Here is a 15,991-nt window from a genome sequence, read left to right on the forward strand (position 1 = left end):
TGAAATCTCAATCTAATTTCAGTAGGTTTTTTTGTGGAAATTGACAAGCTAGTTCTATATTTTACATAGGAATGCAAAGGGTAAAAAATAGCCAATACAATCTTGCAGAAGAAAAACAAAGAGGAAAGACTTACACTATCAGATGTCAAAACTTAATATAAAGCTATAGTCATTAAGAAAGTGTAACACTGGCACACAGGTAGACAAATAGACCAATGGGACAGAATAAAGTCCAGAAACAGATATACACATGTATGTGTGGATTTGGTTTTTTTTACAAGTTGACTTCACAGAGCAGTGAAAAAAGGATGGTCTTTTCAACAAATGGTGCAGTGGCAATTGGATATCCATATGGCAAAAGTTAATCTTGCCTCTTACCTTACACTATATGAAAAGTAAAATAATAAAGCTTCCAGAAGACAGCATTGGAGAATATCTTTGTGACTTTGGGGAAGGCAAATGTTTATTGAACAGGACATAATGGCACTAACATTAAGGAAAATATTGAAAATTACACTAAAATCAAGTACTTCCATTAATGAAAAGACACTATTAAGACAGTGGAAAGTCAAGTCACAGAGGGGAAGAAGATGTTTTCTGACGTATTAGTGGCAAAGGACTTCTATCTAGTACATGGAAAGAATTCCAACAAATCACGTAAAAGAAAGAAGACAATAGGAAAATGGGGAAAAGACTTGAACAGGCATTTCACAAAAGGGACTATCTGGTCTGCAAACACATGGAAGCATGTTTACCTTCTTTAGTCATCTTGGAAATGCAAATTAAAACCACACTGAGACAACTATTACAAGAATTTAAAAGATTGACATTACCAAGTGTTCATAAGAATAAGGGTCTGCTGGAATTCACAGCAAGAATGTAAATTAGAAAATCCACTTCGGAAAACTGTGTGGTGTTATCTACCAAAACTGAAATATTCATATCCTATGACCCAGAAATCCCACTTCTAGACATATACCCAACAGTCATGAATGTATATTGGACCAAATGATGTATATAAGAATGTTCAATGCCTTACTAGCTCCAAACAAGAAACAATCCAAATGACCATCAGTAGTAGAATGGACAGGGACTTCCCTGGTGGTCCAATGGTTAAGACTCCACACTTCCAATGCAGGAGGCATGGGTTCAATCCCTTGTCAGAGAACTAAGATCCCATATGCTGCATGGCACAGCCAAAAGATAAAAAAAAAAAAAAAAAGTAGAATGAACAAATAAATTGCAGTATAGCCATTAAGTAGAATACTACACACCAATGAAAATGATTGAACTACAGCTCCACACAACATGAATAAACCTCACAGATGTTGAGTGAAAGAAGCCTGACACAAGAGTACATACTGTAAGATTTTATTTATATAAATGGCAAAAATAGGCAAACTAATCTATGATGATAGAAGTCAGGTTAAATGTTACCATGGTGAGGGGAGATAGTGACTGGAAGGGGAAAGGAAGGGGACTTCTGGACTGATAATGTTCTATATCTTGATCTTGTGCTGTTTGTGATGTGCATTCACTTTCTGAAAGTTTATCAGACTGTACACTTATGATGTGTGCTCTTTTCTGTAGGTATGTCAGACTTAAATTAAAAATTCATTCATAAAAAATTATACCTATACACCAAAAACTGGCAGAGACCCAAGAGTTGGATGATACACAATGCTGGTGAGTGTAAACAGGCACTCTTCTACACTGCAGGTGTGTACAACTCCTATGGAGGATGATCTGACAATATATCTAGTTACATATGCACATATCTTTTTAAAAATAGACTTTATTTTTTAGAGCAGTTTTAGGTTCACAGCAAAATTGAGCAGAAAGAACAGAGAGTTCCTACATACCCCGCCCCCTACACTCCCCCACCATCAGCATTCCTCATTAGTGTGGTACATCTGTCGATGAATCAGCATTGACACATCACTACCCACCAAAGGCCATAGTTTACATGAAAGTTCACTCTTGTGTTGTTCATTCTATGGATTTTGACAAATGTGTAATGACACATATCCACCATTATAGTATCATACAGAATAGATTCCCTGCTGTAAAAACTGCTTGTGCTCCATCTATTCATCCCTCCCTCCCCTGGAAACTCTGGCAACCACTGATCTTTTTTTCTAAGTTGCGGCAGCATACACACAACATAAAATTTACCGTCTTAACCATTTGTAAATGTACAGTTCGCTGGTATTAAGTACATTCATAATGTTGTGCAACCATCACCATCCTCTATCTCCAGAACTCATTTCATCTTGCAAAACTGAAACTCTATCCATTAAACAATAACTCCCCTTCCCCACTCTCCAGCCTCTGGCAACCACCGTTCTACTTTCTGTCTCTATGAATTCGACTATTCTAGGGACCTCATTTAAGTGGAATCATACAACATTTGTCCTTTTGTGACTGGCTTATTTCACTTAACATAATGTCCTCAAGGTTCATCCATGTTGTATCATGTGTCAAAATTTCCTTCCTTTTTAAGACTGAATAATATCCCATTGCTTGTAAATACTACATTTTGTGTCTGTCAATGACCATTTTGGTTGCTTCTACCTTTGGGCTATTGTGAATAATGCTGTTATGAACATGTGTACAAATATCTCTTTGAGTCCCTGATTTCAATTTTATTGATAATATACCTACAAGTAGAATTGCTCTATCACATGATAATTCTATTTTTAATTGTTTGAGGAACTACCATACTGTTTTCCAGAGTTGCTGCACCATCTTATGTTCCCATCAACAGTGCATGAGGATTCCAGTTTCTCCATATCCTCACCAATAATTGTTATTTTCTGTTGTTTTTTTTAATAGTAGTCTTCTTGATAAGTGTAAGGTGTTATCTCATTGTGATTTTGATTTGCATTTTCCTAATGATAAATGATGTTGAGCATATTTTCATGTATTTATAGATATTTTTATATCTTCTTTGGAGAAATGTCTATTCAAGTCCAAAGGAAAACTGTTTCTCTACTCACAATATTTTTGACACCAAATGTATGGGAGTCTTTTTCCCCACACCAACCAATTTGCCAGATCTCAGGACACCGACTGGGTGTCTTATCAAAAATCATTTAACTATATATGTGATGGTTTATTTCTGGGCTCTCTATTCCATTCCATTGGTCTATATGCCTGTCTTTATGCCAAGTCCACACTATTTTGTTTATTGTAGCTTTGTAGTAATTTTTGAAATCAGGAAGTTTGAGAGCTCCACCTTTGTTCTCTAGTCACTGGTTTGTTTTTTTTTTTACTGTCTCCATAGTTTTGCCTTTTCCAGAATGTCATATGGTTGGAATCATACAGTATGTAGCCTTATCAGATGGGTTTCTTTCACTTGGCAATATACATTTACAGTTCCTTCATATTTTTTCATGGCTTGCTAGCTCATCTTTTTAGTGCTGAATAATATTCCATTGTCTGGATGTCCCACAGTTTATTTATTCAATCACCTATTGAAGGAAATCTTGGCTGCTTCCAAGTTTTGGCAACTATGAATAAAGCTGCTATACCACAGATATTTAAAGTGATTACTGATAGAGTTGGATTAATAGTTACCATATTTATTATTGTTTTCTATTCACCACCCTTGTCTTCTGTTCCTATTTTCATCTTCCACTATTTTTCTGTCTTCTATGGTTTTATTTGAGCATTTTATATGATTCTATTGTCTCTCCTCTCAGCATACCAATTATACTTCTTGGTTTTTATTTTTATTTTTATTTTACTTTTTTCAGTAGTTGCCCTAGAGTTTGCAATATAAATTTACAACTAATCCAAGTCCACTTTCAAATAACATTATACAACTTAGGAAATACCTAATTCATCCTTCCCATCCCTCCTCACACCTCTGTCCTTCATTTCACTTATCCATAAGCAATAATCATCAAATACATTGTCACTATTATTATTTTGAAAAAGTTGTTATCTGTTAGATCAATTACAAATTTTTAAAATGTATTTATTTTACCTTCACTTATTCCTTCTCTAACACTGTTCCTTTTTTTTTTAATTTTTATTTATTTGTTTATTTATTTATGGCTGTGTTGGGTCTTTGTTTCTGTGCGAGGGCTTTCTCTAGTTGTGGCCAGTGGGGGCCACTCTTCATCGCGGTGCGCGGGCCTCTCACTATCGCGGCCTCTCGTTGCCAAGCACAGGCTCCAGACACACAGGCTCAGTAATTGTGGCTCACGGGCCTAGTTGCTCCGCGGCATGTGGGATCTTCCCAGACCAGGGCTCGAACCCGCGTCCCCTGCGTTGGCAGGCAGATTCTCAACCACCGCACCACCAGGGAAGCCCTCTAGCATTTCTTTTTGATTCTTTCTTAGAATTTCCATCTCTCTGCTTACATTACCAATTTATTCTTGAATGTTGTCTACTTTTCCCACTAAAGCCCTTAGCATATTAATCATAGGTATTTTCTATTCCCAATGTGATAATTCCAACATCTCTGCCCTATCTGAGCCTGGTCTGATGCTTGTTCTGTCGCTGCAGACTGTGTTCTTTGCCTTTTAGTACGCCTCGTAATGTTTTTTTGAAAGCCGGACATGATGTACTGGATAAAAGGAACTGTATCCCTAGGCTTTTAGTGATGTGGTGGTGAGGTGTGAGGTGAGGGGAAGCATTCTACAGTTCTATGATTAGTTCTGTCTTTTAGTGAGCCTGTGCCCCTGGCCTGTGACCTTCACGAGTTTTTCCCTGTTCTCTGCCCCCTCCTCCCACCCCAGATGGGGCAGGAAGTCTAGAAGGGGTTGCAGTTGAATATTTCCCTCCCCCAACACTGAAAGCTAAATGCAACTGCAGTTGGATATTTCTCTTCCACCAAGTCAATCAAGCCCTGGTTAAACAGTTTCTCTTGAGGGCAGACAGGCCTTGTTAGGAGGAACAGAATGCTCTGGTCTATTTCAAAACAGCTACTTCCTCACACTTCCTGCTGGAAGCAAGAGGGGAAGTTTTTCTAATGTTCACTCTGAGACCTTGGTAGAGCTCATGGAGGTAATATAGTCATCCCTCACTATCCCCAGGGGATTGGCTCCAGGACCCGCTGCAGACACCAAAACCCATGGATGCTCAAGTCCCACAGTCGGTCTTCCGTATCCACAGGTTCTGCATCCCTGGACCCAACCAACCTTGGATTGTAAACATAGTACACATAGTATTGAAAAAAATCCACGTATAAGTGGACATGCACAATTCAAACCTGTGTTGTTCAAGAGTCAACTGCACTCAATACTGTGGAGAGCTCGCTAAGACTGGGCATTCCCTGGAGTTCTTAACTCTGAAATTTGTCTGCAGTGAGCAATTAATCAATTACAGTCTGGGTTTCCCTACCCCAGACTAGTTGTCCTGGAGGTTTCTGCATGTAGGTTTCTGCTCCAATAAGTTGTGATCCTCTATATCTGCCTCTCTGTCTCTCCAATTTGGGGGACAGAAATCTGTCCTGTGACCTCAGTTCTCTGCTGGGTTTAAGAAGAGTTATTGATTTTTAATTTGTTCAGCTTTTTTCTTGTGTGGATGGGAGAGATGACTTCCAAGCTCCTTACTGGAAGATATGGGGCCAAAGTCCCATATCTTTGCAATGTTTTATTATGGACATTTTCAAGCACCTGTAAGAGTAGTAAAGGACCGTATGATGAACTCCCATGTACTCATCAGCTTCAGCTTTTACATTCTGCAGCTCTTGTCTCATCCATTCCGTCTCTCATACACACATTTTTTTTTTATCTTTAACAAACGTAGTTTGTTTCCTCTGACCAGCAATATCACTTCTAGGAATTTGTTTCAGAGATATATATGCATATGACCAAAATGACTTGTCCAAAATTATTTACTACATACTTGTTTGGATAGGAAGAGGCGGAAACAATGTGAATGTACATCAACAGGGGATTGGTTAAATCCACCATGGAACATCATGCAATGGAGGACAATCCACACTTAGAAGTGGACCAAGGAACCATGTTATGCATCAATACGGAATATTCTCCAAAATATATTGCTAAGTGAGGAAAAAAATAAAACAAAACAAGGGACCAAAGGATGCATCTAGTACACTGCCACTGTGTAACAAAAAGGGGAGGGGTGATATTTTCTCATGGGTGCATAAAATATCTCTAGAAGGATAAATAAGACACAGATGACACTGGTTGCCCTTGCAGAGGGGAGGTGGTGCCCTGGTAACAGTGGTGTGAGGGAGAGTCTCACTGTATACTCTTTTCTACCTTTTGATTTTCTAATCGTGGGAATGTATTACCCTAGTGAATGAATGAATGAATGAAATTTAAAAGAAAGGAAGGAAACTCCTCCTGCAGTTTAGAGGATAGGGAGATGATTGATGGGGAGACCCACACGTTTATTGAATACTTATGGCACTGGGCTACCCTATTTCTCATATAATGCTCCCAAGGCCCTGGGAGGTAGGTGATTTACACCCATTTCACAGATGAGAAAGCTGGGGCTCAGAGACAGAAGGAGTTTGCCCAAGATGAACTACCATCGTTAAGTGGCAGAGCCGGCTGGGAGCCTGGGTCTGACCCTGTCTGATCCAGCTCATTCCCCGGTAAGGAGTAGACAAGGGAGCTTGACTTCCTGGGCTGCAGTGACAAGAGCAGATCAGAATCCCTGGGTCTCCAATCAGACTCAAGTTTCTCCCCAGGGAGCGAAGTTCACTGTACGGCCGAGAGTAGCTGCACCTTCAAGCTCATCCACTCCCAAGGCAGAATTACCTGGTTCCTTCCCCAAGGATTTTTTTAGCTGCTGGATTAATCATAGCATCTCACTTCCCCCACCTCTGAAAACAAGATCCAATTTAATTTAGGGAGAACAAGCACAAAAGCCATAACACTTGGTTTATCCCTTGAAATACAATCAAGCTGAAGGAAAGAATTAATTTTTAATTCCATCTTAATTACTTGGAGAAATAATCTATTGGCACAGCCTGGCCCTAGGGTGCCCCTGCCTGATCTTTGCCTGCTGCCACCAGCACCTGAGGCTCACTCCAGGCACTGACCAGAATGGGGAGAGGAGGGGCCGGGCTGGTGCTCCTGCACAGGTACCCTTGCTGAAGAGAATTAGGAACTGTCGAAAATAATGCCTTATCTTTCCTTCAGCCCAATCTCAGATTTCTTTAATAAAGAGAGATTTATTCCTCAGTAATGTGCCGTGTGTGTGTGTGTGTGTGTGGTGTGTATGTGTGTGTGTGTGCGTGCGTGGAGTTGGAGGTGTCCACAGGACATGCCAGATCATTTGCAACCCTGGGCTGAGGGGATAGGGGCTGTGTCTTCCTCATCATTTCCCATTTGTTAAGCAAATCCTAATTGAACACCTACTGTGTGCCAGGCAACTTGTGGGAGCCAGGGACACAGCAGAGCCAGTCCCTGCCCTCACAGAGCTGACATTCTAGTAGGGAGGGAAGGGACACAGACTATAAAACAGTAAGCAAATAATTATAAGTTCAAGTGGTGATAAGTGCTGTGTGGTACATAAAATAGGGCAATGGCTTGGAGAGTGATGGGTGAGGGTTTGCAAGACTAGACAGGGATTCAGGGAAGATCTCTCCAGAAAGGGGTTATTTGGGGCTGAGGTTTGGGAAGAGAACACCAAGCAGGGGGCAAGACAGGTGAAAAGGCCCTGAGGCAGGGACCAGACAACTTGTCTGCAGAGGAGAAAGGTGGGTGTAGCTGGAGTGACTGAGCCAGAGAGAGGGTGGGAGTTGATGACTTTGCATTTCATTCTGGTGGCAGGGAAAGCACTGTGCTCATGCATACACACAGTAGGTGCTCAATAAGGGCTGGCTGCAAAAACAGCACCCTCTGAACCGCTAGCATCTGGGAATCCGTTTGCTGCCATTTTGTCCCTTCCCTGCTGCCAGGGAAATTCAGACAACTGCTAATGTCCAGGAAGCCGCCCTCTGCCAGCCCTCACCAACACTGTTTTGATGTGCTAACAACTCTTAATGAGGATCCTAATGAGTCACTAAAAATGGCATCATTAGGTTGAGAACAGAACAGTCTACACAATCTAATGTCCAAAACAACCAGGCGATTAGCCAGGGAGCAGACACTGCCCCCTTCCAGCCTGTGCGGGGCAGACTGCCCCCTTCCCCAAAAAGCAGGGGCCCATTTGTCTGCCTGTATCTCCTTGGGCTGTGATTCCCCATCCCAGCACACTATCCCAGACTGGTTTTTTTACTACTACATGAAGCTATTAGTCTAAGAACTGAGAAAAATGAAAAAAAAATATATATATATATATATAAGGATTTGCTTGAATATAAAAGTGGAAATGAAGACATAGCTTGGGGCCGGTCAGAACTTGAAGTGCTAATATATTAGGGCAGAGGTTCTAAAACGAGGGCTGCAGGCTAAATCTGACACGAGTATGTTTTATTTGGCCTACAAAGTGGTTACAAAAAATGTAAATGTTTCCTACATTAAATTATGGGGAGAATTTACGAAAACTTTGGATGTTCAGCTTCTCCTGAAAAGTCAGAAACTCTGGCATCCCTGGGCCCTGCATTCCAGTGTGGCAACACTGGGCTGGGGCTGAGTAATTGCTGTCCCTTAGAGAGGGGGCAGGCTCTGTTCTCTTTGTCACAGCCCCCACCAGGCCCCAAGGTCTCCCCACCCTGAGACCAAGTGTCAGTTGCCATTTATCATCAGGTTTGCCCAGTTGATTTTCTCTTTGGGGATTTAAGAAAGAAGGAATATATTTCTCAAAATTCTTCCATCAAAAGTAGGCAAACAAAACACAGATAGAGAAAATGTAGGGGAGAGACTATTTCTTGAGGACGTGGAGACAGTTCCTACACGTTTAATGTGCAAGTAAAGTGTGTCTGCTTCCAAAGAATCCAATAAAATGCCTTGGGAAACAATCCCCACCTCATCCCACTGCATGTTGGCCTGGCCCCCGCAGCATTGAAGTAGCCTTTGACCCTGCTTGGTGGATTGTCATTTCTACACCGGGGGCTATTGCTACTGCCCGGGCAACACCAGAAGTGAAGTTTTCACTATTGGGAATTTGAGTGTGTGACTTGCTTTGAGCATGATGAAATATTATGAATATCTTGAGTTATATTCTTGGTGAAACTGAAAGTTACCATTTTTCATTTAAATACCGATTTCAAAACCCATAAGCCGATCCTTCCTGACCAGATTCTGTGGGTCCAACCGTGGAACCCACCAAAGACATTTTAGGGGCAACCCCTGCCTTGAGGAGCTGGCCACTCTGGTCAGGGGGATGCATAAAGGCAGTCAGGATTCTAGTGAGTTGATGTGTGAAAAAGACCTTTTTAAGTGCTCAAAACGTTGACTAGCTGGATTACTTCTTACTATTTGAAGTTTGTAAAAATAGGTAACGTATGCTCATGGGAAAGAAGTCAAACCCTCCAAAAAAGTTATCATGAAAAGCAAGTTTCTGCTCACCCAGACCCCCCAGTCTATGGGTTTCCCTTCCCAGAGGCCTCCGCTTTCCCATGGAGCTGGAATCTGAAGTGGGTTGAATGGTGGTTCCCAAAAAGATATGCCCATGCCTTAATCCCTGGTACCTGTGAGTGTGACCTTATTTGGAAAACAGGTCTTTGCAGATGTAATTAAATAAGGATCTGGAGATAAGGAAATTATCCTGGATTATCCAGGTGGGCCCTAAATCCAATGAAAGTATCCTTAAAAATAGACACAAGGGGCTTCCCTGGTGGCACAGTGGTTGAGAATCTGCCTGCCAATGCAGGGGACACGGGTTTGAGCCCTGGTCTGGGAAGATCCCACATGCCGCGGAGCAGCTAGGCCCGTGAGCCACAACTACTGAGCCTGTGCGTCTGGAGCCTGTGCTCCGCAACAAGAGAGGCCGCAATAGTGAGAGGCCCGTGCACCGCGATGAAGAGTGGCCCCCGCTTGCCACAACTAGAGAAAGCCCTCGCAAAGAAACGAAGACCCAACACAGCCAAATATTAATTAATTAATTAATTAATTAAAATTTAAAAATAAATCGTATCCATCAATCACTGCAGTGTATAATTTAAAAGAAAAAAAAAAATAGACACAGCGCAGAGGAGGAGCCAATGTGGCCTCATAGGCAGAAACTGGAGTGATGTGGCCACGAGCCAAGGGACGCAGGCAGTCACCAGAAACTGCAAGGGGCATGGAATGGATTCTCCCCCAAAGCCTTAGGAGGGAGCATTGCCCTGCTGACACATGGATTTCAGACATGGTAAATGATGACGGAATTAACCCGTTGTTTTAAGCCACCGTGTTTGTGGTAATTTGTTATGGCAGCCACAGGAAACTAATATAGAGTTCCTGCCTCTCTCCTCCTCCTCCTCCCCCGCCCCCCGTCCTCCTCCCCCACCCCCCGTCCTCCTCCTCCTCATTTTCCAAATGGGAGGAGAATATCATGCTCAGTGTACTTCCTTCTGCCTTTTTCATTTAAGTGTTGCTTGAAAATCTCTCTCACAGACAGCTGCCATGGTCTTATTTATGCTTGCATGGTATTCCATTGTATGGATGGATGTACCGTTGATTGATCCCATCCCTTACTGATAAACTGAGGTTGTTTCCAATCTTTTATCCCCATAAACAACACTGCAAAGGCATCTTTTCCCACACAGGTGGGTATGTGAGTGAAACACCTGGAAGACCAATTCCCACAAGTAGAATTGCTGTATCCAAGAGTGTGTGCATTTCCCATTTTCATCTGTATTGCCAAATTGCCCTCCAAGGAGGTTATACCACAGATTCCTTTTTAAAAGTACATTTTTTTTCTCATTACAAAAGTAATCTTTTAGTAGAATTCTTAAGTGTGATTTGATTACACCCTGTAACCAAAATCTTTTCTAGCAGAACATAGTCAATGGGAAAATAACATCAATTACCTGAAATTTTCTTACCAGCCTGGCTGGATTGGCCCTCTTCTGCTAAATAGGGCTTCTTGCGTTAGGTGTCTGTTTTTCCTCCAGGTGGCCTCTGTCGGGGGCTCTGAGGCAGGGTGCGAGGACATGGCTCTTCGAGTCTGGACGACTGTCAGAAAGGCCCCCTCCCCTGCCATCAGTGACTAATCCCAACTTCCCCGTCTCCCAACCCCATGTTCCCTTTATGAGAAGAGGAGGAAGGGAAACAAGACAGTCACTCTCCCCATCTGGATAGTCCTGTATGTAATTTTGAATGTCCAATTTGTTCTTGCGTTCCTGGACCAGCCCTTGGCTCAGAAGAAAGTTCCCTGCTCCTCACCAATGCGGAGAGAAGGAGGGCCTGATTCCCTGAGGTGCCACCCAAACCCCATTCTGCAAGCAGAGGGGGCCCTCTCTCCTCCGCTCTTGGCCTGTCGGCTGCCAGGACAAATGGTCTCCTCTGCGGCGTGCCCACCCCACCGTCAGTCCTCTACAATGGTTTTGGATTTAAAGAGACCCCCAAGACCATCTTGTCCAGTCCCTCATTTTAGGGATGGACAAACCAAGGCCCATGGTATGAGTTGATTGGTCCAAGGCCACACCTGCAGAGGCCCCCAATCACCTGCTCGTGAAAGGTTTGAGTGCCATCCGTGGGATTAAGGGCCTGGATGTGGGCCCTACCTTCATTTCCAACCCCATCTCCTGCCACTCCCTTCCTCACCTGAAATGGCTTGAATAGCTCAAAGGAATTTGAAGTTCATCTGCTGCGGCCCTCCCTGGCCCACCCCCCATCCGCCAGCCCCAGACTATGTCTCGCCTCCAACCCATGCTCATTCCAACCCCTTCCCTCCTCGGCTTTGCCTGGTCAATTCCATCTCACTTTTTTACGACTCAGCTCAGACATCCCCTTCTCCAGTAAGCCCGCCCTGATTTTTCCCTAGCTGTGTTGGGTACCTCTTCCTGGTTCCTGAGCACATCACTATGGCCTCACTCACCACAGTTATCATGATCTGTCTGGGGTCTGTCTCCCCACCACCACCACACAGAGCTCTTGGAGGGCTAAGAAAAAAAACCAAGTCAATGTATCTCCAGCACATAGAGCAAATGAGCTCTATGTTTGTTGAATAAGCGAATGAACAAACCAGAAGCTAGGTGACAGTCACTGCAATGGAATAGAAAGAATCTTGAGCTAGGTATCAGGAGATCTTTGCTATTTATTATTTACATACCACTGGGCAAGTCTCTTGCCTTCTTGAGACCTCAGTTTCCTCCTCTGTAGAAGGGCGCGATTTGACTATACATCAGTCAGCTGTTGCTACATAACAAACAACCATAGTCTCTGAGTAACTTACGGCAATAAGCACTTTGCGGCTCATGCATTCGCAGTTGTGTCAGCCTGGGCTCCACGAGGTGGCTGGCTGGGTCTGGCTCTGCTCGATAAATTTCTCGTCTTCCTTGGCACTGTGGGGTAGCTGGGGCACGTCCTCCAATGGTGATGGCAGAGGCACAAGAGGACTCGTGCAAGCATGAAGAGGCTCAGAACGGGCACGGCTGCCCACTTCCCATTGGCCAAAGCTTGTCATATGGCTGAACCCAAAGTTAGAGAGCAGAGGGACACACTCAACTCCAGGGGTGGAGTGGGGGAGAAACTTCAAAATCACATGAGAAAGGGATACAGAGAGGGTGAAAAAAATCAGGATCCACAAACCAGTCCACCCGGGGCTATGTGGTCTGTGAAGACCCTGCGGGGCTGGCAGGCTACAATCCTCCGAGATGACCCACTCTGTTCTTCCTCTGCTCTGTGTCCCCTTGTGTCCTCCCGCCTGGTGAACTCCCCCTGCTTCTTTCTGCCAACCTGGGCCCAGGTCTCTTCCGGTGGAAATTCTGTGCGAACAATTCTTTCTTCTCCCCATCTCAGCCTGCAGTTTTCACCCTGTACAAAACCTCAGCCAAAATCTCCCTCCTTCAGCAAAAGCACAACAGGCCATTGGTTCTCTCGAACCTGAAACTTGACATGAGCCTCCCTCTCCGCCCCTCCAGGGTCTCACCGAGCCTGTGAATTTCACCTCTTAGCTCCCTCCTGACCCTGCCACCTCCTCCCAGGCCCACCCACTCTGCTCTGGCCCAGGCTGCCTCCTGTGCCCTAAGTTGAGTCCATGCCTCCTCCAAAGCCATCCCCCATGCTGTCACCTGTGAGATCTTTGTAACGGGCAGATCTGACCGTGCCAAGAACACCTGGGTCCTCACTGCTAACAGCAGGGGCAGCAAGGCAGGATACATACATGAGGCCATGAAGGCACGGGGTGGGTGTTACGGGTAGGATTGTGTCTCCTTCATCCAAATATGCTGGAGTCCTAACCCCCAGTACCTTGTGATGTGAGCTTATTTGGAGATAGGGTCATTACAGAGGCAATCACGTTGCAATGAGGTCATTAGGGTGGGCTTTAATCCAATATGACTGTCTTTATAAAAAGGAGAAATTTGGACACAGACATACACACGCAGGGGGCAGACGACGTGAAGACACAGATAGAACACCATCTGCAAAAATGCCTGAGGCCCCGAGAAGTGAGGAGAGAGGCATGGAACAGATTGTCTTTCATGGCCCTCAGAAGGAACCTACCCTGCTGACACCTTGATCTTTGACATGCGGCCTCTGGACTGTGAGACAATAAATTCCTGTTGTTTAAGCCACCCGGTTTGGAATACTTTGCTACTGAGCAGCCCTAGGAAACTAATACAGTGGTGGGGCCCAGGGGCGGGGGGGACTAAAATATTAGCACAGTTGGAGGGAAATGGTAACTGAGAGGCACACAGGGTTCCTGTAGGGCAGAGAGAGTCAGAAGGGTCAGAACCAGAGAGATGGCCATGTGAGGCTGAACTGGCTGTTTCTAGCTTTGAAGGTGGAGGAAGGGACCACAAGCTAAGGAGTGCAGGCAGCCTCTCGAAGCAGGAAAAGACAGGGAAAGAGATTCTCCCTTACAGCCCCCAGAAAGGGATGCAGCCCTGCTGACACCTTGATTTTAGCCAGTGAGACTCATCTTGGACCTCTGACCTTCAGAACTGTAAGAGGAGAAAGATGTGTTGTTCTAAGACGCGAAGTTGGTGGTGATTTGTTACAGTAGCAATCAGAAACCAATAGGACACCCTCCCCACACCCAGCTCTCTCAGCTGTGAGCCTGGAGCTTTGTGACCAGCTAATGACCACACACCCAGGCTCCCTGGCCCTCCAGCTAACAGTTGGGTGCAGCCAATGAGTGGCCCCTGTGGGAAACTGGAGGGTGGGCAGAGAGAGAGGCCAGGGTATTTCTTCCCTCCTCCCCACCTGCCTGGGTGGTGGTCCTATCAGTGGCTGTGTCCTGGGTTCCTATGGACAGCCCTCCCCAACTCTGGTCACATTGCTCCCTCCCGTGGGGCTCGTCCCTGATGCTTCCACTCCCACTGCGGTTTCCCTTATCACCCTGTCTGCACGAACCCTCATTAAATTCTCCTCAGAGTCCCAGCTGAGTGGCCTTCTGTCTCCTGCTGGAAACCTGCCTGATATCATGGGGTGTGACCATCTAGAAGATTCAACCAATTTCTTCAGGGCGCTTGGGGGAGCACAGAAAGGAGGGCATTTGGTGTGGTCTTCACGGTGTCTCCAAAGGTAGGAATGAGAACGGGGATCCTGGAACTGGGAAAGGGGTCTGGGCTTGGAGCCAGACACAGGAGGCCTGGATTCTCGACCCTCTTCCCATAAATATGTGGGCTGAAGTGGCTCTTCCGACCTCTCAGAGAGCTTGTTTGCCTGCTTGTTTGCCTCTTAGAACGGGTGGCGATGTGTACACCTCTCAGGCTGACCAGGGAGTGAAGTGGCTGCACGTGTAGGAGCGTGATCAAGCCCACGGGGGCATTCCAGGGGCAGAGCGGCCAGAGCTCAACAGGCAATCACGGCTGTGTTCAGGGAAAGGGGGCGCAGCAAGCAGCCAGAGTGCCTGCAATAGTAAGAGCTGTTTCTGGAAAGGTATGTGGGTATCAGGGCCCAGAAGGCATTTAGAATCAGCGCAAAAATTTGGATTCAATTCAGTTGGCAGTGGGCTGCCATGAGGGGTTTTGAGTAGGGGAGTAACATGTGGTCCGAGTGATTCAGGATGGAGAGAGAGAGAGACAGAGAGAGAGAGAAAGAAAAAGAGAAAGAGAGAACTTAGGAGGTTAAAGGTCTTTGGCAACTTCCTTTGGAGAATTTTGCAAAGACATCTGTGTCTTGTTTCCTTTATGCAAAAAGGGGAAATACAGGTAAATAGAACTCCAGAAGCAAATTACTGACAACAGGGCCCTGAGAGCAATTTTTTTTCCTGGGTAATATGTCTTCCAGCTAGAAGTCTTTGCCAAGCTAGCGTTCAGGAGCCGACGGGGAACAGGCAGGACCATGTGGGGTGCTCTTGTCGGGTGGAGGGTGGGGAGACTGGCCCATCATGGTCTTCGGGCTGGTACCCCCCGCATTGTGCAGGCCACAGCCTGTACCAGGAGCAGGACTCGTGGGGGGACTGACTCACGGCCCCTGCTCTGCCTGGAGCCACCACCCTCTTCCCCTCTGGGCCGGAAGTGGGGTGGGAGGCCAGCCTTCAGGCTCCTGCTATCTAATGGGGCCTCCTGTGTTCCCCTCTGACAGGAAAGGGAGGAAAAACTGAGTCAGTCTACAAAGTTACACAAGAACCATCTGGTAAATGAGGCTGGTGGAAGCCATCCCGTCCCTCAAGAGTCACGACATACACCAAAGGGGCAAGATACAAAGCACCATTCTAGGACTTCCCTGGTGGTGCAGTGGTTAAGAATCCGCCTGCCAATGCAGGGGACACGGGTTCAAGCCCTGGTCCGGGAAGATCCCATATGCCGTGGAGCAACCAAGGCCGTGTGCCACAACTACTGAGCCTGCGCTCTAGAGCCCGCGAGCCACAACTGCTGAAGCCCACGCACCTAGAGCCCGTGCTCTGCAACAAGAAAAGCCACTGCAACGAGAAACCCGGACACCGCAACGAAGAGTAGCCCCTGCTCTCCACAACTAGAGAAAAGCCTGCATGCAGCAACGAAGACCCAATGCAGCCAAAA

This window comes from Balaenoptera borealis (assembly GCF_965194805.1).
Source record: "Balaenoptera borealis genome assembly, chromosome: 2".
Lineage (NCBI taxonomy): Eukaryota > Metazoa > Chordata > Mammalia > Artiodactyla > Balaenopteridae > Balaenoptera > Balaenoptera borealis.